Source organism: Sceloporus undulatus, chromosome 1 (genome assembly GCF_019175285.1).
Source record: "Sceloporus undulatus isolate JIND9_A2432 ecotype Alabama chromosome 1, SceUnd_v1.1, whole genome shotgun sequence".
In the NCBI taxonomy this organism is placed as follows: domain Eukaryota; kingdom Metazoa; phylum Chordata; class Lepidosauria; order Squamata; family Phrynosomatidae; genus Sceloporus; species Sceloporus undulatus.
The window spans coordinates 310737818-310760595 of NC_056522.1; positions in this window are offsets into that span (position 1 = coordinate 310737818).

Consider the following 22778-nt stretch of genomic DNA (forward strand, 5'->3'; position numbering starts at 1 on the left):
TGTAATGTTGTGAAGAATGCTCCGTCAAGTTTCTCAAACAGATAAATACATTTTATTCAAAAGACAGTATCTTCTGGAATGCTGGAGCTTCAGAATACTCACACACAAAGTCAGTCTCTTTCCAAACAACTCCCACCACTCCCAAGATCACATAATGATTTATAGGAACACAATAACACAGAACAGGTGAATGAAGAGAGAGGATGGAAGACTTAAAGAAACATACAACATATATCACATCCCTCTTCTTTCAGAAAAAGAAGAATTACCATTACAATATTAGGATCATTAAAAATTCATAAGAATTATACATTAGTAATAAAATTGCAATCTTCACAACATCATAAAAAAGAAATTTCACTCATGATGGTACATATCTCTCAGGTAAGAATACCTTTCTCCCATAGGATGTTACATGTATGGGGGACCTTCCTTTTATCTGGGAAACACTTGTACCTTGACAATTATCTTGGTCACCTTGGTAAACATTCTGACTCACTTCCACGTGACTATCGGCAACCCTTCCCCGACGTCGCAATTTACGCCTATTGCGTCTATACTTATGTCCATCCTCAGTCGCAACCCAATATGTTCAGGGCTGCCTACACTTTTCTACGACATTTGCAGCAGACCACCCTTCCTTCTCTTCAACCCATACATGATCTCCTTCTTGCAGAGGCTTAAGGGACTTTGCAGTTTGATCATAATAATATTTCTGTTTCTCCTGAGCTCTTTTGAGACAATCTCCTACACCACTAGGGACTTCTGGAGATAACACATCCTTAGTTACTGGGAGTTTAGTCCTTAATACTCTGTTCATCAGCATTTGTGCTGGTGAATATAACATTCCAGTCACAGGAGTGTTTCGATATTCTAATAGTGCCAAGTATGGATCTCTTTTTGAGTCTTCTGCCTTCTTAATCAGTTGTTTAATAGACTGTATCGTTCTTTCTGCCATTCCATTAGACTGGGGGTATCCTGGACTACTAAAACCCTGCTGAAAACCCCATTCCCGAGCAAACTGTTGAAACTCACGGCTAGCGAAAGGCATATTATCACTCATTACGATTTTAGGAATGCCATGTCGTGCAAATATAGCTTTTAATCTTGATATTACTGTCCGTGCTGTCTTATCTGGAATGCTTACAACTTCTGGATATTTTGAATAATAATCCACCACCAGAAGAAATGCACACAATTTATGCTCAAAAATATCCATACCCACTTTTTCCCAAGGTAGCTCAGGTATCTCATGAGGTATAAGTGGTTCTTTTTGATTCCTTGATGCATAATATGCACAAACAGAACAATTCCCAATATATACTTCAATATCCTTGCCCATACCAGGCCAATACATAAGGCCTTTTGCTCTTGCTCTAGTCCTCTGAATATACCTTGATGGGATTCATGCAACTGAGATAGCATTTCTTGCCTTTGGGCAAATGGAATAACAACCCTTTCTCCTTCATAGAGAATACCCTCTTCATATCGGAGGGAATCTCTCACTGACCAGAATGGCTTCGCTGTTGAGGGTACCTCTCTGTAATATTGTGGCCAGCCCTGTGTTGTAAAAGTGGCCACTACCTGAAGCTGTTCATCCTTTGCAGTTGCCTCCTTTATAGCTGCAACCCCTGCTGGATGCATTGCTATCGTACTCAACTCATGTATCACTCTTTCCCCCTCTACTTGTTGTTCATCATTGCTAGGAGGATCTACGGTAGCCCTGGCAAATGTGTCAGCTAAATACATATACTTCCCTGGAGTATACACTACGTTAAGTTGGTACCTTTGAAGTTGTAATAACATACGCTGTAAACGAGCAGGAGCACCACCAATTGGCTTTTTGAAAATTACTTCTAGTGGTTTATGATCAGACTGAACTAATACTTCCTTACCAAAGACATATTGATGGAATTTCTTCATTGCATACAACACAGCTAACAATTCCTTCTCTATTTGAGCATAATTTTGTTCTGCCTGACTAAGAGATCTGGATGCATAAAATACTGGCTTATCATCTTGCATCAAACAAGCACCTAATCCATTTTTTGACGCATCGGCTTGAACAATTACTGGCTTTTCAACATCAAAATACTGAAGCACTGGTGCCTGACATAGTTGTTGTTTGACCCTTTCAAATGCAGCCTGATGTTCAGGCATCCACTGAAACATTACATTCTTCTTCAGTAATGCCCTTAAAGGTGCTGTAAGCTCTGACTCTTGTGGAATAAATTTTGCCAAATATTGAACAATCCCTAAAAATCTAAGAACACCCTGTCTATCTTGCGGAGGGGGCATTTCTCGAATTGCTTTTATCTTTTCATCATCAGCCTTAACACCTTCAGCTGTCACTATATGTCCCATGTATTTCACAGAATCAATTTTAAACTGAATCTTTTCCTTATTGAACCTGATGTTTTTGGCCCTTGCTGTCTCCATTACCTGCTGTAAAATCTGATCATGTTCCTCAGAAGTTTTTCCTGCTATTATCATATCATCAGCAATCATATACACTCCTTTTATATGCCCAAAAGTTTCTTCATTCTTTTGCTGGAATACCTCGCTAGAAGACTTAAGCCCAAATGGCAGACGATTAAAACAATATCTTCCCCATGGTGTATTGAATGTACACAAACGGGCTGAGGCTTCATCTAACTTCACCTGCCAATAACCATCTTTTTCATCTATGATGGTAAAAAATCTCATTCCTGCTAACCTAGCTAATACCTCTTCTATTGTAGGAATAGTATAATGTTGCCTACAAACTGCTTTATTTAAATCACGAGGATCAAGGCATATACGTAAATTTCCATTTTTCTTTTCTGTCACAACCAAACTGTTCACCCAGTCTGTGGGACCTTCAACTCTAGACACCACTCCTGTTGCTTGCATTTGACTTAGAGCCTCCTTTAACCTATCCAAGATTGCAATAGGTATCTTTCTACAGCCATGTATCACAGGAGGGACAGTTTGATCAATGTGTATATGATGAGGACCTTCAAATTCCCCAAGTCCATCAAAAACATCTGAATATGCTATAACTAATTGTTCACATGATGTAAAATTAACCGGGCCTATATCATCAACCCGACGCACTAAATTTAAAGTTTCACACGCCACCCTGCCCAACAATGGAAGTGTTGACTTATCTGTTACATAAAACAACAAATTGGCTTTTCCATTTTTAGTGCGCCCTTCCAGGACAATTGTACCAAGAGGCTTTATCTGAGCTCCGCCATAAGCTACAAGAACTACTTCACTTTTAACTAATTTGTTTTTTCCTGGCAGAGCATTTAGTATTTTTGATGGCAGAACATTTGCCTCAGCCCCTGTATCTAGTTTAAACTTTACTGCAAACCCTTTCAAGGTTACATCTGCATACCATCCTGGGGTTTGATTTGCCAGCACAGGTTCAGAAATATCATGAGATAGAAGTCCTATAAATAAAGTTTGTATGTCCAAATTATGAACTTGATGTCCTTCTTGTCTTCCACTCTCATTTGTCCTCATAAGCCTACACAGCTTAGCAAAATGATTTTTCTTTCCACACTTATGACATAGTTTCCCAAATGCAGGACACTTGTATGGTCTATGTTCAGTTCCACATCTTCCGCATAATATACATCCAACAGGAGCTTGTTTCTTATCAGAGGCAAACTTTTTATGTCCAAGAGTTTGAACTGGTATTTCTTCAAAATCTTGATGTGTTCCACACACTTCCTGTTGTTGTTTGCCAGAACATACCATAGTCTGCAACCGAGCTGTGGTTACTTCAGCCAAACGGCACAATTCCAATGCCTTCTCTAACGTAAGGTCAGACTGCTTTAAAAGGCTTTCCTTCATCTGCTCCGGTGCACTGAAAACAATTTTGTCTCTTATCATCTCATTTGTCACAGAACCAAAATCACAGTTTTTTGCTTTGCCTCGTATGTCTGTGACAAAAGTATCAACAGAATCTTCGCTTTTCCATGAGCAACTCCAAAACAAATAACGCTCAAATATAACATTTGTCCGAGGAGTGAAATAGTCTCTAAAGTTCTTAAGTACTTCATCAACATCTTTTGGTTCCGTATCAGAAAAAACAAACGTATTATAGACTTCAACAGCATCCTGGCCAACACAACTCAGGAGTATAGCTATTTGTCTTGCCCTTGAATATTTATCTGCTCCAACTGCTGTAAGATAATTTTGAAAGGCTTGTTCCCACTGCTTCCAACTCACCGCCAAATTACCCTGCAAAACCAGGGGAGGTGGAGGTCGAATAAAGTCCATACTTCTGACACCATGTAATGTTGTGAAGAATGCTCCGTCAAGTTTCTCAAACAGATAAATACATTTTATTCAAAAGACAGTATCTTCTGGAATGCTGGAGCTTCAGAATACTCACACACAAAGTCAGTCTCTTTCCAAACAACTCCCACCACTCCCAAGATCACATAATGATTTATAGGAACACAATAACACAGAACAGGTGAATGAAGAGAGAGGATGGAAGACTTAAAGAAACATACAACATATATCACAGGGACTAATCTGTTCAGCAGTATCCTTGCAAGGATTTTTCCAGTGATGGAGAGCAGTGTTATACCTCGATAGTTTGAGCAATCCGATTTTGCTCCTTTTTTCTTGTACAGGGTGATGATGACTGCATCTCGGAGATCTGATGGCAGTCTGCCTTTTCCCCAGCAACTCACAAGGAGCTCGTGGAGTTTAGCATGGAGTACATGACCTCCATGTTTCCAAGCTTCAGGTGGAATTCCATTGATCCCGGCAGCCTTGCCATTTTTCATCTGCTGTATGGCCTTAACGGTTTCTTCCAAAGTGGGAGCTATGTCCAATTCCTTCTTCATCGGTTGTTGTGTCATATGTTGAATAGCTGAGTCTTGGACTACTCAGTTGGCACTAAAGAGGCTTTGGAAATGTTCAGCACATCGGTTCAGAATGGAAGCTTTATCTGTGTTTAGTGTTTGACCATCTGTACTGTATAGGGAGCTTTGGGTCTGATATGTAGGTCCAAACACTGCTTTAAGAGCTTCATAAAATCCTCTGGAATCACCCAGGTCTGCACAACGTTGTGTCTTTTCTGCTAAATTGGTCCACCACTTGTTCTGAATGTCTTGGAGTTTTTATTGGAGTTGACTACATGCGAGGCGAAAGGCTGCTTTTCTTACATGGCAAGATGGCTGGGCGAGGTGTGCCTGGTGAGCAGTTCTCTTCTTTGCCAACAGCTCCTGGATCTCTTGGTTGTTTTCATCAAACCAGTCTTGGTTTTTCTTGAGGGAGAACCCTAAGGATTCTTCCGCAGACTGCAGGATGCTGTTTTTGATATGTTGCCAAAGCACTGTAGGAGAAGAGTCTACAGGATAGTCTTCAAGTTTTGTTTGCAAATTTGCCTAGAAGTTGTCTATCATGGTAGCTTGTTGAAGATTGTTGACTTGGAGTCTCCTCTTTAGGATGCCACCCCTCTTAGGTTTAAACTTAAAATGAAGATTTAGTTTGCATCTTACGAGGTGATGATCTGTTTGACATTTTGTACTGGGCATCACTCGGGTATGACGGACATTGCGGCTATTTCTCTGGTGCACTAGGATATAGTCCATGAGGTGCCAGTGTTTGGATTGGGGATGCATCCAGGTTGTCTTCAAGCTATCTTTCTGTTGAAAGATGGTGTTTGTAATAGTCAGCTGCTGTTCTGCACAAAATTCTAGCAGGAGGCGTGCGTTATCATTACAGTTTCCAACACCATGCTTGCCTAAACATTTAGTAACCCCACTTGAAACAGTCTTCAGTATTTTAAATACCTACTATGTCATAGTAGCCATGGCTACTATGCAAGTCCAATTTGGTTCACTAGGGATGTATTCCCATGTGTGCATGAGATTCTAGGATAGAAGGGCCATCAATTCCAACTCCCTGCCATGTAGAAACACAAAAACAAAGCACCCCCAACAGATGGCCATGCAATGATTGTTTAAAAACCTCTAAAGAGGGAGATTCCACCACAATCTGAGGCAGCATATTTCATTGTCAAGCAGCTCTTACTATCAGGAAGTTCTTCCTAATGTTTAGGAAGAAATCTCCTTTCCTGAAGTTTGAATCTATTGCTCCTAGTCCCTTCTCCAGTCTAAACATATCTGGCTTCCTAGGCACTCCTCATAGGGCACTGTTTCCAGACATTTCATTTGGTTGCTCTCCTCTGGACTCACTCCAGCTTGTCAATATCCCTCTTGAATTGTGGTGCCCAGTATTCCTTAGATCTAGACGCTATCTAGACACTCCTGTTGATGCAGCCTAAGATCATTTGGCTTTTTTAGCTGCTGCATTACACTGGCTGCATCCACATTGCAGAAATAATCCAGTTTGACACCAATTTAACTACCATGACTCAGTGCTATGGAATTCAGGGAAATGTAGTTTTGTGAGACATTTAGCTTTCTCTGTTAGAGAGCTCTGGTGACACAACAAACTACAATTCCCAGAATTCCATAGCATTGAGCCATGGCAGTTGAAGTGATGTCAAACTGGATTATTTCTGCAGTGCAGGTGCAGCCACTGTTGACTTGTGTTCAGCTTGTGGTCTATTATAATGCCTAGATCCCTTTTGCATGTACTGTTTTCAAGCCAGGTGTCACCCATCCTATATCTGAGCCTTTCATTTTTTTTCCTGCCTAAGTGTAGTACCTTCCATTTCTCCTTGCTGAAATTCATTTTGTTAGTTTTGGCCCAACTCTCTAATCTCCTAAAGTCATTTTGAATTCTGATCTTGTCCTCTGGGGTATTAGCTGGGGCTCATGAGAGTGGATTTCCTATGATACAAGGAAAGATTGACAGAGACCAAAACCCACTCCTTCCCTAATTTTTTTTTGGGGGGGGGGGGGGGGGGCCTGGTGTTGGCATTTACCTTCCTTCCCAGGTGGTTCATCAGTGGTTTGTGTTGCATTTCATCTCAGGCAGAAGTCAACACACTTGTAGTTTTTATTTTAGCATTTTAGCAACGCAGTCTACAACATCATGAGCTCTATAGCCTGTGTCAATCCAATAAAAGCAATTAGTTTCCCAACAGCACATAGCCTGCGCTGTTTGGCAGCATATCTTTGGACAGATGGCTGCTAGTTTGCCCAAAGAAGAGATAAATTAGATTTCCAGATGATTGCATGATGGCTGTGGGAAAGCTACAATTCATCCTGGCTCTGTCTTCCTTAAACAGCCATTTCAAACAGCCATTCAGAAGACATACAAGAGTGAACAGTGAGCGGGAGTGAGGAAAATGACAATGGAGAGGAAAGGGTGGTTGGACAGGAAACATTTGCTCTCGTTATCAAACACTTGGCATGCAAAGGCTAATTAAAATACAGCTCTTTCCCGAGTGAGCAGCCAATGGTGTGTTAGGCTTGAGGGGAATCAAAGCATTCAGCACTAACAGAGAATAAGGACTCATCTAGTCTGATAATTTGCCTCTAGTGTTTCTATCACTAACTGTTTTAGACTTTCAAGGAACAGCTCTCTTGATATAAGTGTCCAGCTGTCACTTGAGAAACAAAACTGCTTTCTTTTGATATGCAATCTTCAATGTCCTACATTTTGGGCTGAGTTTTGTCCTGCAGTTGTCCTACAGTTTGGTCTTGAATTTGTTCCACATTTTGTCCCTGGTAAAAGTGGACAATTATGGCAACCCTACCCTAGGGAGTGCAGCTTATAAATATGTGTATAAGTATATTTATACGTATCTGTATCTACGTGTGTGCATATGCATGTATCAATGAATAATTTATACCTCATCTTTCCACTTGCCAGATAGCTAACATTAATCACTCATCAATAATTAAACAAGAGGTTCTTAAAAGAACAAACAGGAACATCACAGCAGACAGAGGGCCAATCCTCTGTGAGATAGGTGAATTCCCTGACTTAGGAGGCATATTAGGAAAAAAAGCAGATCACAGCCTTCCCTTCCACCAGGAGCATGGGAGATTTCCATGGTCACCTTGCCTTTGTTGCCTTGTTCTGAGGAAGGATCCCCTTTGAATGAAATACTAAGAGGGAAATGAAAGATGTTGGTATGAATGGAGCAATGTATCTCCCCACTTCAGGCAGAGGGACATCTTGTACCATCCTGAGCAGATAATATGAGCACCAGAGCCACCTTGTTAAACTAATAAGGGTCATATAGAACCTGTCTCAACAATGCTGTCTTTGGCAGTGGAGACAAACAAAAGGTGACTGCTGCCAATGGAGCAGTGAATCCACCCTGGGTTTTAGTAAGAACTTTAAATGAGACACACACAAAAAAAACCCTACAGAGTGAATTCTTTGCACCACTGACATAGGAGCTATTCATTTCCATTGACACAAACCTTCAGTGAGATTGAGGCTTCCACAACCAGAAAGTAGCCACAGAAAAAGTTCCTCTCAACACGATCTGACTAAGCTCACATCCACTTGTATTGGGATGCCAAGAAGGTCCTCAACAATAGATCTTAGTGCATGTAAAGGAAAATAATGGGAGGAAGTGCCCCTTTAGGTACCCTGTTGTGAATCCACTTTGGGCTTTATAAGCAGCACTTTTAAATGTGCCTGGAAGCATACTGGTAGTGACAGAAAATGCTCTGCATTTCATGTCATGCACTCAAAAAGCCATCTTCTTACATTCTTCCTAGCTATGGCATTTTGAACCAAGTGAAACTTCTGAAGCTTCTTAAAAGGTAGACCCATATAGAAAGCCTTCTGAATCAGTCAGACTGTACTGCTGAAAGATGCACTTCTAAAAACGAACAATCCATATATCTTGAGCTCCTTAATGATCTTGAGTTGGAGAATCTGCATTCAATACAGTCCTTGAAGACAGAATGCAATACACTGCTTAAAGACACAGTTATTCCAATGATTTTATATGGCTGTTTCATAATTCTTCATCAGTGAAAGGAACATGAGAGTATATGTACAGTACATTAGTACTGCATAAACAGTTATGCAAAATTTCCAAGTATTTTATTTATAGTAAATATAGTGCACCCTCTGCATCCACTAGGGTAGGCACACAGGACCTCCTATGAAAGTGGAACAATGCAAATAAGAGCACTATTTTTTACCCGAGAAAACACCTCTCTAGGATAAGTTTTTGTGGGTTTTTGGGGCTATGTGGCCATGTTCTAGAAGAGTTTATTCCTAACGCTTCACCAGCATCTCTCTAGGAATCTCTAGGTCCTCTAGCACAACTCTATGGTCAACATAAATTGGAGGTTCATTCATAGAATTGTATTGGTGGGCCTACAAATGCCTAGAGAAGTGTTCTCTCTTGGAATCTCTAGGTCCTCCAGTGCAACCTGTTGTGAAAGCTGGCCATAGAATCAACATGCTGGAGGAGTTAAAGACTCCTAAAGAGAACATATTAATCAAATAATCAGATCTGCAAAAGTCAAAGACACAAATGTCAAGGACCAACTTGTACTTCCAGTGATGCTCGCAAAGTTTAACCAAGGTTCTTCCTGACAGGACCAATACCATTTACTCAGTATGAAATTTTGTTAACACACCAAATTAATTTCTAATTTATATAATTCCTTAATTGATATTCACCATCACAAAAGGAGAGGTGATAAGACAGCTGATAGGAGCAAAAGTAATCACAGCAGTGCTCCATGAGCGAAATGGCTGATTGTTAAATACATATTCCAGTAAAGTAGGTCACCATTGTTAGCATACCCAACACACACACACACACACACACACACTGTATAAGGGGTTTCATGTTTTCATATTTTGATATCTAGAGCTAGGCATGTTTTAAGAGGTTACAGTGACTTTTGAAACACTGGGAAGTTTCCCATAGGAAAGGCACATTGACCTGAAGACATGTGGAGGATGTAGATAATGCCATAATAAACACAGACTGGATAACTGATAATTTCGTCCTCCCCCAGGCTTTTTGCATATATTCTTGCAATGGAGACAAAGGCAAGGGAGGCCATACATCTCACTTACCCCCTGTTGTGTCCCATTCAGCTTCCCTAGCCATCTGTCTTGAGGTTATCCTACCTCCAATCATTGCTTTCTTAATCCAGAGTTAAGACCAACTACCAAAATTTCTCTGTCAGTTTCATGGGAAAACAACCAAACTCTTTGTACTTTGTGTGGAAATGTTAAGTACCCCTTGAGGGCACCAAGTAGGATATAAATACCCCCCCACGTGTCCAGTTTGCAATTGCAGTGAGCAAACATCAAAGCTCTGTCCACCTGTCCAGAGCCCATACGGCCCTCAGGTGCTGTCTGAGCCACGCCACACCACACCACACTTTCCATGCATTCCACTGCAGGACTGGAAAATATCACCCTCTCTACAACCCTAAGCCTCCACTATCCAATGATTAGCCTTGCATTGTTACTGTGTATTTGCATGCTCTCTTGCATATTTATAAATAAAAACATCTTTATTCACCAAATGTGGAGTCTTTCTGCAACTAGTACTGGCACATACACATGAAAACTATCCCTCAGGTCTCTCACAGGCCTCCTCTGAACTAAACAATACCTGGAATGTTTACAGAGACACCGATACAGTTGGTGGGGATGCAGCCCCCATCTTTTTGGATAACACCATTACCAAGACACTGTCTACTACAACTCACAAATATATTTCACATAGTATCATATCCCAATAATAACTATAAAAAACTATCTCAAACAATATGATCATTTGAACCAGCTGGGGTGACAGAACTGAAATGAAAAATCCAAAGGCTTTCCTTCTTTATGGTACAGATTGAAGATCCTGTCTCCCATTACCCCACATTCTATAGCACAAAACCTGATACTATGGAGCTGATGATGAGATGTGTAAAAATGATCATATAAAAGAGTTTCCCTGAAGTGATTTTTAAATCCTGCTTTTATGTTCAGATATTTTCATATAAAAGGCCACCACAGTTGTCCAATCTTGATGCAGCAAAGGCATGTGGCACTGTAACTAGGCCCATTGTGGCCACGTTCTTTATAGAATGTCAGATTCTACCAAATATATGTGCCTTGAGATATATTTGATTGCTGAAAACAGCTTTTGATGATTATATATTTACTTTACAATAGTTCTGGGGAAGTTTTTCACATCTCTTTTTTGACCCCCCTTCTCCAAGCAGGCAGTTAGTATAACAGCAAATGAAAACAGTATAAAAATAAATTACATTAGACAACAGTAAAAACCAGATGGTATAAAAACAGTAGCTCTTAGAGAAACAGCTATAAACAGCAATGCTTCACTGAAAGACAAAGACAGATTAGTTTTATTCAGCAGCATGTTCCAGGGACTTGAGGTCACAACAGGAAAGATCCTGTTGACACTTTCCCCTCTCATCTTACTTGGGACACCAAGTACTTGGAACTCTAAGCAGTTGATTCATTTGGGTTCAGAACATATGAACATCAGATCAAAGGTCAGTCCAAATGCCTATCTAGTCAGCCCTTCTATTCATACAGTGACATTAATGCACCTTTACCTTCCATCTCTTGTGCCCTGGTAACTAGTGTAGTGTACAGAGACATACTACTGCCGATTCTAGAGGGGATGTATAGCCATTCTCTACAGCAGCCATTGATGGGTCTATTATGCATGGCCTGAATTCTATTGTTAATCCTGACTCATCATTCAGTCATTGATTCTATTTGGGAATAACCAACAGAACTCCATTCCATGAATTTATCCAATCCCCCTTGAAAGGCCTTGTACATCTGGTGGCAATGAATTCCACAATTTAACTTCATGCTGTTCTGAAACTCTCACATGGCCCCAGGTCCCAAAGGATATTTCAACTGAGAAATTTGACTTGAGCCATCACCAGCTTACCCTACCCTACCCCACCCTGTGCACCAAATTAGTAGATCAGTTGTACCAGTCAGTATCCCTAGGTACATTAAGACCTTCTTGGTGGCTGCTCCCAGATTTTAGAATTCCCTTCCTAGGGATGCTAGAATGATTCCTTTCTTGTTCTCTTTCTGGTGGCAAATGAAAACTTTTCTGTTCCAACAGGCTTTGAAGGATTGACTGCAATGGGGTTTTAATGCAATGGTCTTGTTGATTTTTATCTTCTGTCTTTAATGGAATTTAAATCATTTTAATTTTGTAGATTGCTTAGCTGCATTTTAAAACAGCTTTTATGTATTTATACTAATATTTTTGTCTGTATTTTAATCTGTTTCAAATCATCTGGAGTCCCATGGGAAAAAGGCAAGATATAAATAATAAATAATTTTTTTATTTGTATACCGCATTTCCACAGATCAAAGCGGTTTACAACCGTAGAAAACCATTACAACCATAAAAAAAGTTACAAAACATCTCTAGATAAAAACCAATTATACAAAATTTAAAACACAGTCATACAGCAAGGTAAGGCAGGGAATCAATGGCATCAGCACACACAACTTCATTTATCAGGGGGGAAGGCTTGACAAAAAAGGAAGGTTTTAAGCCTTTTTTTAAATGTTTCTAGGAGGGTCGTCAAACGGAGCTCCTCGGGAAGGCTATTCCAGATTCGTGGGGCCATCACTGAAAAGGCCATCTGGGAAGTAATAACATATTTAGAAGGTGGAATTTCCAGCAAGTTCTTCCCGGTTGTTCTGAGTGTGCAGGGCGGATTATATGGGGAGATGCGGTCCCTCAAGTAACTTGGGCCCAAGCCATGTAGGGCTTTATAGGTAATAACCAACACCTTGTATTGCGCTCGGAAGCGAATAGGCAGCCAGTGAAGATCTTTTAAAATAGGTGTTATATGGTCAAACCTAGATGTACCGGTAACCAGTCTGGCTGCCATATTTTGTACTAACTGAAGCTTCCAGGCTTGGTACAAGGGTAGCCCCATGTAGAGCGCATTACAGAAATCTAGACGAGAGGTTACCAGAGCATGTACCACAGTTTCAAGGTCCCTTTGGGTCCCTTGAATAAAATCATCATCTCCTCCTCCTTTTTCTCCTCATCCTTCTCCATCATCATCCAGTTTTAACCCAGCTGCTACATTTATGCATAGTTTGAGGCATTTTGGGGCCATTTGGGCCCTAAAGGTTTAAAAGTTCCACCATGAGATCAAATAGGCCTTCTGACAGAATGTCATTGGTGGTTGCCCTGGCCCACAGGGAGCACAACTGCCACATTAAATTGGTAAAGCTAAAAATGTGTGTGAGAGCTGGAATTCTGGTTAGCATTGCCTCAGCTTCTGGGTGCTTGTATAGGAAGACAAGGGACTGGCTGGTTGGCTGGCCAGCTGGCTGGTTAGCTAGCTGGCTACCTGAAATAGTGATGGCAGGCAGCACTGGTGATGACAATAGTGGGCCTGATAGAAGTGGTCATGGTGGGACAGTTGCAGGCTTTCTCAGTATGCCATGTGCTATCAACAGGCCTCTAATACCAAATAGAAATGAAAAATAGAGCTGGCTGTCATCCATAGAGGGATGGCACACTTAACCCAAATCTGTGTTCAATTCTGGGCACCACAATTGAAAAAGGATGTTGAGAAGCTGAACCATGTCCAGAGAAGGGCAACCAAAATGGTGAAGGGTCTGGAAACCATGCCTTATGAGGAACAGCTTAGGGAACTGCGTATGTTTAGCCTGGAGAAGAGAAGGTTAAGAGGTGATATGATAGCCATGTTTAAATATTTGAAGGGGTGTCATACTGAATCTGAAGCAAGTTTCTGCTGCTCCAGAGAATAGGACTCAGAGCAATGGATTCAAACTACAGGAAGAGAAATTGTGCCTTGATGTTAGGAATTGCTTCCTGACAGTAAGAGCTGTTTGACAGTGGAACACGCTCTCTTTGAGGGTGGATTCTTCTTCTTTGGAGGTCTTTAAACAGAGGCTGGATAGCCATCTGTTGGGGATGCTTTGGTTCTGTGTTCCTGCATGGCAGGGGGTTGGACTAGATGGCTCTTGTGGTCTCTTCCATAGAATCTATGCTTCTATGATTCAGATTATTTCTGCCCGTGGAGCAGGTGTTAAATATCATGGGAGAGGAGTTTATTTGTGGCACTACATAGGCCAAATAGAAGTCTTTTGGCATGCTAGAATCAACATGGAAGCTGTTGATGCTCCTCAATACAGTTTGTTCTAGTCCCAGAAGACATGACCAGAGAAGTATTTTTACTGTTGTTGTTTTGATGACATCTGGAACAAAATGTGCCACATACGAGGACTCATAAATATGAAGTTATTTCATTTTATCTTATGAACTATCTGAGGCCTCTTATCCTCAGAACTATCTGAGGTAGCTTTGTCTTATGAAGAACACACAATGATTGTTTTGAATAAGCAGAGAATAGTTCAGAGGTAAACACTATACTACACTTGAGTAGCCCAGACAGATATAATATCTTCATGAATTTTTCATTCTATTATCTATTAATTCAAGCATTCTAAAAATAGAAGCTTAAAATCTGAAACGTGTTTGCTAGGATGCTCTTGCTGACAGTGAGGCTGGCATATGTAACAGTCACCATGTGGTTCTAATTTCAGAAAGAATTCAAATAAGTAAAGCACGTTACAAACCGCCATAAGGGACGTCCTCAGAACATCCTAGGTTTAAAAAGGGGCGTCTGACACCCCCAAGCCTAATACGTCCTGAGGACGTACAAGATGGCGGCGCCCCATCTACATGGGGCCACCATGATGGCGTCACGAACGCGCCACCTCCAAATCAGGTGGCGCGGATGTGACGCCGTCGTGCCGCATGAAGGCGCTTAGTGCGCCCTTTCGTCGGAGCAGGAAGGAGCTCCGAAACGGAGCTCCTTCCTGGTCTTGTGTCGCTGGGTGCAGCCTTTAGATGGCTGTGCCCAGCGATGCAGAGGAGAAAGGGGCCAAGCGCCCCCTTTCTCCTCCTCCCCGCCGCCATGGGGTGACCTTGGGGCTTGGAGCCCCAAGGACACCCCTTTCCAGGCCTCAGGGAAGGGGCCTTTTTCCGCTTCCCCACGGCCTGGAAAGCAGTGGATCAGGGCTTCAGCGGCTGCAGCTCTAGCCACTGAGTCCCCGATCCGGCGGGGAAAGGGGCAGGTGTAGGCCGCCTATATCTTCAGTTTAGGTGGAGATTATTTTACTTTCAATGACAGAGGAAGAGATTAAAGAGAGGAAACAGATAATGTGTCAATAAAAATTAAAGTGAACTATAGAGCAGACATGGTAAAAAGATTTTTTATATTGATAAAAAAAGATGAATAGAATAGGACAAATTGTGCTTTCATTTAAATTGACATTTTTTCTATTGATATCAATGGGATCTGTGCCAGTGAAGCTACAATTGAACATATATTGTATTGACATACAAGAACATATCAGATGCTTTAATTAGAGAAAGCCCTGGAAGTCAGTTGAGCTTTGACTATTTGCAACCGGATGACTGCATGAATCTTTAAAAAAAAAAAAATCTTGGCCAAGCTCTGAGTAATATTTGTATTTCACATGTATATCTCTGTACTTTCAATAGGATAATACATGACTATGGGATTGACAATGTAGAGTTTAGAGACTGATCAGTTTGGGAGCCATCTTCACAAGGATCAATTATGAAAACTGTAATAATTAATGGATGGGGCCTTTGAACAGGGCCAAATATTTTTCATCCATTACAGAAGTAACTTTTCTCTTATTTCTGTCACCTATTGGTGAAATTAAGCCAGAGCACATATGCTCTCTGCACATGCATCCTTTACTACTTTTCTCTTTTTCTTCCTCTCTGCTGTATCTACCTATAACAATGTTGTAAAAGGTAAAGGTAAAAGTAAAGGTAGTTCCTTGACATGAATGTCTAGTCATAACCGACTGTAGGAAGTGGTGCTCATCTCCATTACTAAGTCGAACAGCCAGCATTGTCCGAAGACGAATCTGTTAGACATGTGGCCAGCATGACTGCACTGAACTCACCTTCCCACCAAAGTGGTACCTATTTACTTACTTGCATTTGCATGCTTTCGAACTGCTAGGTTGGCAGAAGCTGGGACTAGTGACAGGAGCTCACCCCAACATGCAGCGCTCAAGCCTCAAACTGCCAACCTTATGATCTTCCGATTGTCTGAACACTCATCTTAACTGCTAAGCCACCGCATCCCTGTAACAATATTGTATCTACCCCAAATGGCATTTAGATTGTAATATACTTGGACAGGGACCTGGCATTTTGCTTAGGTCGCAGGTATGTTGATGGTGTTACATACTCTCCAATTTTTGACAGATGGAAACAGGGATACATGTGGCCAAGCATATGGTCAAGATGGCAAAATGTATTAATGGAGAAAAACAGACAAGCTAAGAGGAGCTGCAGCAGTTTGCTTTTGGCTGAATTTATAGAGAAAGGCAAGATTCCATGCTCTCATCTCCCCTCGCCCTGCTGAGACAATTAAGTGCAAACTACTTTTGCACTTTGAACTTGATGTGCACCAATGGAAGTAAGCTGCAGACAAGTGGGAAGGTGGGAGAGAGTGGGACATTTTAAAAGTAGCTGGAAAAAATGGAATTTACAGAAGACTAATCAGGACTGTCATTCCCAAATAGTTGGAAGATATGGTAATGTATTTATGGATAGAGAAAGCTATTATCAGGACAAGTTATGTGTTCATCTAGCTCAAAACTGCCTAATTTGACCGGTAATGGTTCTCTCAGATCTCAGGAAGAGGTTTTTCTCATCACCATGTAAAAAATTGATCCTTTTCATTGGAGATGGACATGGGACCTGAAAGACTGAAAAAAGAAGCTCCTACATTCAAGCATAACAGTGAGTTATTAATCCTTCCCCACCACAATAATAGATAGATTGATCTATTTCTGCAAGTAAGGGTAAAACCCACCAATGGTGTTACCTTTCAGCTATGGGATTGCATACTTCTGTGAGGCAAGAGATATTCTGATGGCAGCAGTACTGCTAGTAAGGTCTCCCACGTCAGACAAGCTTTTGCTGAGGAGCCAGACTAGATGGGCCAAACAACTACTGGGCAGTGTCATGGCCAGCCAAGAGCAGATCTCGGAGGATGTTGAGGAGGATGGGGCTCCTCCAGAGCAAGAAGTAATTGAGGATACACCAGGTGCTAATCCTGCTCCAGTACAAGAGGTAACTGAGGCTACACCAGGTGCTAATCCTGCTGTGCCAGAATCCAGCCCTGATCTCCCAGCCCTAGCCAGGTCCTAGTGCTGGTGGGATTCCTCTGGTGGTACAGCAGCCTAGTGGTGACTCTGGGGAGGAACCAGGCTTCAAGGTTCCCTCCTATAGACAACGCAGGGCTGAAAGTGCTGGCAGGCGCAGATCCTAGAGAATTGCTGAGAAGCAATTAGCAAATCAGCCTCAGGTGGCATGGGGAAGAATGTCTCTTACTTAATGAGCAGAGAGACACCCACTCAGTGCCAGAGTTTATTGCATGATCCTTTGGTGTGACTGCTGTCTGCATCTTGACTCCTTGTTGCCTTGACTCTTGACTTTGGATTGGACTGGACTATTACTACCTTCTGGCTGACATGACCCTGGACTGGACTGACTATTGTGACCTCTGTTATCCTGACTTCGGCTTGGCTTTCGGTTTGCTTTCTCTCTTTCTCCCTGCAAGGTTTGTGGATTATTTCCAGCTCCATAGTTAATTGCCTTCCTTATCGGTGTGTGTCTGTGTGTGCTAGCTGCAGTCCAGGACAGGCAGCAGCAGTAGTGGAGGGTGACACTGATTGAAGATCTTTTGAGACAATGGCAGTGGCACCATAGCTACTGTGCAGAAGGACTATATGAAAGAGATGAAAGGATGATAAATTCGTTTAAGGAAGAACCATTTGAAGATGAATTTGCAATTTTAAAAAGGGAAGTGGAAGCTGCATTAACAGCACTTGGAAGAAATAAATCACCTCAAACAGATGACACATCAGTAGGCTGCTTCAAACTACAAAGACAGAATCTAGTTCAAAGTAATACCTGTAAACAAGTATGGAAAACAAAACAGTGGTCTTACCTTCAGAATACAGAGAAAAAGACTGGATTCTAGTTGTCAAGGGGATCAGGGGAGGCTGCATGTTATCACTTTGTCTAACATGTATGCTGAATGTATCATAGGTAAAGCAGGACTGGACTAGGAGGAAGGAGGCATGAAAATTGGAGGAAAGGACTTCCGGTGGTTATGGCGGCGTGAGAAGCAGCCTCCAGGAAAGGCTCCGGAGGACGCTTGCTATTTGTGGAGTTGGGGGCAGTTGGGGTGAGGTACCTTCTGCCCAAAAGGATCTCCCTGGGAAAGGGGGAGGCAGAGGGGCTTGGCAAGACCCCCTACCAGCGAAAAGAGAAGCGAAAAGCTAAGCTAAACGACTGCAGACACTGGTAGGAAAGAGAGGGCTGCGAGCAGCCACGTCCACAATAAAGCTGTTTCAAGCTGCGGCTTGAACGGAGGTGCCGCCACCACTTTGTTTTGGACTTGGAAGAACTAGCCTGGTTGAAGGTAGTACCAATTTTTTATAACTTTCTGCAAGAGGATCCTTTCTGTGAAGAGAAGCTGACATTAACCAACGAGTTTTCAACTGGAGTAACCTTTTAGACTTGTAAAACTTATGGAAAGAGCGGCGGGTCCTCTGGAGAGGAGAAAGCGGAGGAGGACTTTCCCTTTTGCTCTACTGTCTGCCCTTCCGCTCTTTGGAGTTTGTTTGTTCTTCCTTCTTGTCTCCTCTTATTTCCTCCTTCTTTCTCTCTTGCCCTCCTAGCCGTTTCTTTCTTCCTTCTCTCCCTTGCCCTACCAGCTGTTTCTTTCTTCCCTTCCTCCCTTGCCCTCCTGGCTGTTTCTTTCTTCCCTCCCTCCCCTGCCCTCCCAGTCACTTCTTTCTTCCCTTCCTCCCCTGCCCTCCTGGCTGTTTCTTTCTTCCCTTCCTCCCCTGCCCTCCCAGCCATTTCTTTCTTCCCTTCCTCCCCTGCCCTCCCAGCTGTTCCCTCCTTCCCTTCCATCCTTTGCTCCCTTTAGGTCCGGGACACCAAGCACCGGTGGAGGACAAGCGGAGGCGGCGGACTGAGCGTTTTGGACCCAGCGGTATCTCCTTTCAGGCCTGAGTGGAGAAAAGAGAGAGGTGAATCCAGGGTGGAGATTTAAGAAAGATTGAAAAAGACTAAGAGGACTAGGAGAAACAATATCAAGAAGGAAAAGGGGGGGTTTCTAAGAAACACTTTTGGGAACTGATAGGAGCATTGGGGCTTTTTCTTTTTTTCCTTTTCGTCCCTTTCCCCTCTCTTTGCTTATTATTGGTAATTGAATTTGAATTAAGACACAGTGGGAAATAGACATTTTGAGTGAGCCATCTTGGAACTCCTTCTTGCTTATATTTCTGAGGCAGAGTGGGGAACGAAGACCCAAAATGGCGGCGGTCTAATCTGCTTAAGTTTGTTTGTTTTTGACTTGTAGAGGAGAGAAGTTTTTGAAGAACTTGTAAAAACAAAAGAAACCTCTCATCTAACCACGTTTTATCATTCTTCTCAGAACCATTAGTGAGAAACCTAGGAAATACTTTGTTTCTTTGCCTATTGTATCAGATCAATTGACTGTAACATTGTATAATTTAATTGGGTAGTTTGACACTGTTACAAACACTGTTACATTTGTATATTGGTTCACTGTGAGTAATACTAAACAGCCAAGATAAGAAGAGTATATAATCTAAGGGAGAGTGGAAGGAGCAAAAGGAGTGGTAATTTAAATCATTTGTGTGAGGAAGGTTAGATAGGCTAAATCTCAATAAATGTGGTACAATTTCTTTTTTTTTTATCCTATCTCTCCTTGTAGACTTGAGAAACTGTGAAGGCTAAAGGATACCTATCTAGCAAATCTTAATTTGTTGAACTTACTGAATTCATTGATTCCAATCTATAAGGTAACATTTGATACTATTGAATACCTAACTGACTGAATTTGTTATTTCTCATTTTTGTAGAATAACAACTTAGTAATTAATATAAGAAAATCCATTTGGGTACTAAAACGACTATAAACATCTAGTGGGTTTACTTTGATTTGAGAAAAGTGGAAATCAGTAATTAATTAATCATTTAAAGAGACAATTAATAATAAATTGGACACTGACATAGTATAAGATTCTTGATCTCCTATTCTTATATTTAATTTCAAAGATGGCTTCGGGGACTAGGAAAGCTGCAGCTCAGGCCACAGCACAAGTAATGGCCCCAACGAGCAGAAGGCCTTCACTAGAGACAATATCAAAATTGACAAAACCAATTGATTTGGCTGAACAAAATGAAACACTCACTGAAGAGATGAGAAGATTGAACGCGGTGACAAATGCGGAGATATATAAGTCGGGAGAGGATCTGAAGCGTGAATTTAAGACAGAATTGGGAGAGATAAGGGCATGCTTGGATAGATTAGAAGAAGATATGAACAAAACTAAAGGGAAGGTGAAAGATCTAGAAGATAAATCAAGTAAGTTGACAAAGAAGATCGAAGCAATGGAAAAGGAACAAAACTAGGATCAAGAGCAAATCTTGCGACTTCAACTGAAACAAAGGGAGAACTGCCTGAAACTTCGAGGACTACCCGAAAAAACAAATGAAAGTTTATATGTAGAACTTTCATCTATCCTTGCAAGATTTATTGAAGAACCAGAAGCCCAATTTCCATGGGAACTTGACCGTGTATACAGATTGAATTCCCACATAGCTAAGACCAGGAAATTGCCGCGAGACATAGTGGTCTACTTTGTACGTAAACAAACTCGTGATCTTATTCTACAGCAGAGCTTCAAATCCAAATTGATAATAAAGAAATCATGATTTTGAAAGACATTCCCAGAAAAATTTTGAGAAGGAGAAAAGATTACAACTTTTTGGTAGACAAATTGAAAAATCATGATATTCCTTTCAAATGGGATGAAATAGAAGGCCTGCAGGTGACGTGGAAACAGAAAAAAATAAAAGTGATTCGATTCCAAAGGCTAGAGAACTCTTAAATGATATACAAGAAGACTTCAAGAAACAAGGACAAGGGGGAGAGGGGTCAACAAGGGAGGGGTGAAAGTACATCTATTAGAAATTTGTCATTTTACAATCCCCGTTCCTTGTATCTGTTTAGAGTAATTTAAACAACTGATAACTGTTTCTCCTACCGTAACTCCTAGTTAGACATTTAAATCAAATAGATAAATCAAATAGACAAATCCTTTTTCCCCTTTTCTCCTTACTGGGTATTGTACAACGATTTTATTTAAAATTTTCATAAATAAAGCTCTTTATATAACAGTGATATCTGGTGTGTGATTAAATTATTGATAAGGTGTACATAGAAATTTAGTATGAAAGTCCTTTCATGGAATGTAAAAGGATTAAACACACCCCAGAAAAGGAGAGTTTTTCTTTTTTTAGAAAAAACCAAAGCAGACGTGGTTTGTCTACAAGAATCCCGTATTAGGAATAAAGATAAAAGACTAGTTAAGAACAAGAAATTAGGGAAAGAATATATCTCTGCTATTGACAAGAGTAAAAGAGGGGTGATTATTTATGTGAGAGACTACATTGAATCTAAAGAAATTTTTAAGGATCAAAACAGCCATTATCTGGGTGTTGAAATCATCTGGAAAGGTAAAAAATGCTTAATACTAGGTATATATGGGCCCCTAGAAAATAAAAATGCTTTCTATCTCAAGATCCAAGAAAAATTGGCAAACTATGAATATGAAAATATTATAATTCTAGGGGATTTCAACGGTGTAATCCAATCCAACCTTGATAGATTCTCAGAGAAAAAAATAAAGGAAACACAAGGTAAATTATCTAAACAATTCTTTGAACTCATGGATAATCATGGTTTGATAGCAGTCTGGAGACATTTATACCAGAAAGATAGAGGGTATACATTCTACTCGGAAAGCCATGAGTCTTTTTCCAGAATTGATATGTTTTTGATATCACAAAGTCTAATTAGAAATGTAAAAGAAATGTCAATTCTTAATAGAGAAATTTCGGACCACAACCCAATAATTCTGATTTTGAAAGAAACTGTTAAAATTAAAAAATGGTATTTAAATGAGGAACTCCTGAAGGATGACAAAATAGCAGAGGAATTTAGGGAAATGTTTAAATTGTTTGTAAATGAGAACATGGATAAAGAAGTTAAACTGCCAGTTGTATGGGATGCCAGGAAGGCAGTAATCAGAGGGTTCTTTATGCAACAGAATATTAAACTGCAAAAACAAAATAAACAAAAATCACAAATTTTGAATGATATTCTTAAACAGAAAGAGAAAGAGCTCCAAAAGACTCCGAAAGATAAGAAAATTCAGAATGAAATTAAAACTATACGTAAACAATTAGAAATACAAGCAACATTAGAAATAGAGAAGAAATTAAAGGAAACTAAACAAAACCATTTTGAGCATGCCAACAAAACAGGGAAGTGGCTAGCATATAAACTGAAGAAAGAGAGGGAGAGAAAAGCAATTAACCGTATAAGAGCTGATGGGAAAATATTTACACAACAAGAAGAAATTAAAAAAGTCCTTGCCAAATATTATGAAAACCTCTATACTGAACAAACTGTAACTCGGGAAAAAATTCAAGATTTTCTAGACACGGTCGAGCTGAGTCCCATAACAGAAGATCAAAGGGAATGTTTGAATCAGCCAATCTCTACAGTAGAAGTATGGGAAGCAATAAGTGAAAGTAAATCTGGGAAATCCCCTGGTAACAATGGGCTAACTGTGATGTTTTATAAAACTTTTAAAAAGGAATTGGTTGGTCTATTACAAAAACTCATGAATGAAGCTTTAACTGGTAACTTTCCGGACTCTTT